This window comes from Thunnus thynnus, chromosome 9, assembly GCF_963924715.1.
Source record: "Thunnus thynnus chromosome 9, fThuThy2.1, whole genome shotgun sequence".
NCBI classification, from domain to species: Eukaryota; Metazoa; Chordata; class Actinopteri; order Scombriformes; family Scombridae; genus Thunnus; species Thunnus thynnus.
The window spans coordinates 25,029,554-25,032,484 of NC_089525.1; the positions used below are offsets into that span (position 1 = coordinate 25,029,554).

The following is a 2,931-nucleotide window of genomic DNA, read 5'->3' on the forward strand; positions in this document are numbered from 1 at the left end:
ATCTGATTTCCATTAAATCATTCATATGTTATTTGTGTTGTATTTTATCTTTTATGTAATATGATATTTTGTATTAACATGGTTAAATCTGATGTCATATTTAAAGCTGAGACCAGGTGAGTACAGGTAGCTGTGATCATAATTGGTAATATTAATTTTTATTATTTACACCTGTGCTTTTCCAACATGTCTTCCCTGAAAAAGGCTTATTACAGTGTCATCAATAGTCTTTCTAAAGCTCTTCCATAAATTAAAAAAAGAGTTTGTGGAGTTGTTTTAACAATAACATGCTTCACTTCACTTCCATGGATGTTTGCTTACATAAGGGCTGAAGAAGTATCAATAGATTTTCTGAAATACTATTCATTTGTGCACAAAAATATGAGTTGTTGTCAGTAGTTCATATGCTGTTTGCTCTATTTAGCAACCAAATATTTCCTCATAACTTTATATATCAACCAACTTTGTATTGAAGAAGTTAGAAGTGTGGAAAGGGCATGAAAGACAAGACAGAAAATATGTTTTAATTGGGGAGGTTTTACAGTATGGAGTCATTTTCATTGCATATAAAGCAAATAACCACATTTAGTGATAATTATTGTCATAGTTTGACTTGGCAGCACTCAATTCAGACTGTTTTATGGTTTTTACTTTTATAAAACATTATTATTTTGATTCTCCAAAATTAAATTGTTCTTTTTCTTTTCATCCCCAGTTAAAGTTTTTAAATGAATTCATTTAACTTTGTTTCTTTTCTCTGGTTTCTCCATTTTTCTCTCGTTCATTTCCAGGTAGCATTAAAAGTTCTTCAAGAGTCTCAGGTTTTCACTTAAGAAATCAGCAGATAGCCTTTTTCTCGGCTGCTCTGACACTTTGACACCCCTGGGAGTTTGGTCTGCCTTCTCCTGACTCTGAAATAAAACACAGTGGTTACAGCGATGGAACTGGCACACAGCCACAGACAATACTCTGCTGTGTTTCACAGTTAAACCAAATCATCACGGTGAAATGGCTGTATTAAATAACTGATGTAAAGTACTGGATGTCCTTAATGTCTTTCAGCTCATTTTAGATAAACCACAGGTTGTTCTGAGTCTGAATACAGACTGGAAAAGAAGTCATTTAAATGTTTTCCTGAAGTGTGAAATGTACTTACTGTAAGACTGAAGAAGATATCTTTGATTCGTGTTTAAACCTTGATTTTTATAATCCATCATTTTGCCCTTGTGTTTTATATCCTACTTCTCTGTCTTCACTCAACAGATCCAAGAAATATGTCACATGATCACTTTCATGAGGCCTTCCAAATAATTACCACAAAAAATATACAGCTGTCCACTCATTGGATTTTTCATTGCTTTCACATTTTTTTCCTTTACAAATAGGCCTCCACTGTCTCCACTGGCATCAGAAAAGCACCAAAATCACATCCAACTGAAGGCCAATTTCACAGGTCTTTGCATCCACTAGAGGATGAGAGAGAGAGGTTTATAGCTTTAGATTTATGTACAGTGTCATTTTGATTTGTACTAAATAGTGCACATATGATATGTAGGTCTGTATATTTTAACTGATGTCAATCCAAGAGCACAAGGCAACAAACTGATGAGAGCATTTTTGTAGAAGATTTCAAATAACATTGACTGTGATACTGTGTGGAAAGATCTAGTAAATGTATTGAAACTCCATCATATCTGCAAAAGAGAAAAAAGTCTTAACAGTGCACTAAAACCACTAATAAACTCCACAGAGCTGAAGGGAACCACTCATTTCAGTGATAATTTTCTGTGGGTGGACATGTTTCAGATTACACGTAGTGACTCCATTGTTATTATTTGTTATATGTTAATATGATTATTGCAGCATTAAGGAGGGGTGAGATTGTGGCAGACACTTGATAGAGTCCATTGAGGGAGACAAATTATTTAATTACTGGAGGTTACAAGTCTCCCAGTGTCCAAATAAAATTATACAGGGTCATACAGGTTAAAAGAAATATCATGTCATAGTTTTGCATGCCATTTTGCATCTTAATAACAGGATTCAGTATGACATGATTCCATATCTCTGACTATATCTATGGCCTTTCAACAGTAACACTAGGCCTACCTGAGATATAAAGTTAAAGCTGTGTTCATTTTTTTCCCATTACTTTACAGCTAGTCACTAATTTTGTCTGTCAGATGGTTTTTCTAAGCTTTTGGCAGAAACAACTGCCTGCAGAATTGATCAAAGCAGACTTTCTGGGTTGCACAGCACAAAACGAGCACATAAATGCTAAAACACTCTGAAGGCAGCTGCACAGTTAATTATGTGGTTTATCAAGACTGAGGTTACCTCTCAGCATCTCTGTCACTCTGTCACAGTCCCATCTGCCTTGAGACTCATCAGACCTCTGCTAGATGAGAAGGTCGGTGTGCTGTTCCTCTTATTACCAGGAGATGGCGCTGCTGCTATACAGTGTAGAATAGAATAGAATAGAATAGAATAGAATAGAATAGAATAGAATGATCTTATTTCCATATTAAAACATGATTTTTATAGGAAATGATGCTTGTAAAACCACATAATTGGATGAAAATATGAAAATATGATTTCAGATCATAAGTTTCCATCAGGAAATCGCTACTCTCCATTTGGAAAGAGGGACAGTTTGAAAAAGATAGAAAGAGTGGAGCTCAATAAGTTTATTAAAGTGCTTGGTGAGGCTTCTTTTTTAGATCTCGATTAAATTACTTGATTAAATAAAGGTTATAGAGAGAATAGAACAGATCCATCGTTGATGGATTGTGTATGTGGACCTTATGTAGTTGAGAGAGAGACAGACTTGAACTTCTGCGAAAATCATTATTTACTAACCTACCGAGACCATCGGTGCAGCAGGACATTTTCAGGAACTAAGCTCACCGTTTGCTGCCTGTGGAGGGAAAC

General features: G+C 35.2%; 1 long non-coding RNA gene across 2 annotated transcripts; it reads right to left on the reverse strand.

Annotated features, from left to right (window-relative positions):
• Nucleotides 1-442: 442 nt before the first annotated feature.
• On the reverse strand, nucleotides 443-2,931 carry LOC137188794 (uncharacterized). Of its 2 annotated transcripts, none has more exons than XR_010929522.1 (3): nucleotides 2,860-2,931; nucleotides 2,338-2,453; nucleotides 443-911 (listed from the first exon to the last, which is right to left on the reverse strand). It is a non-coding gene; the product is annotated as an uncharacterized lncRNA (long non-coding RNA). The 2 variants fall into 2 exon arrangements; XR_010929521.1 differs by having other exon boundaries at nucleotides 2,864-2,929.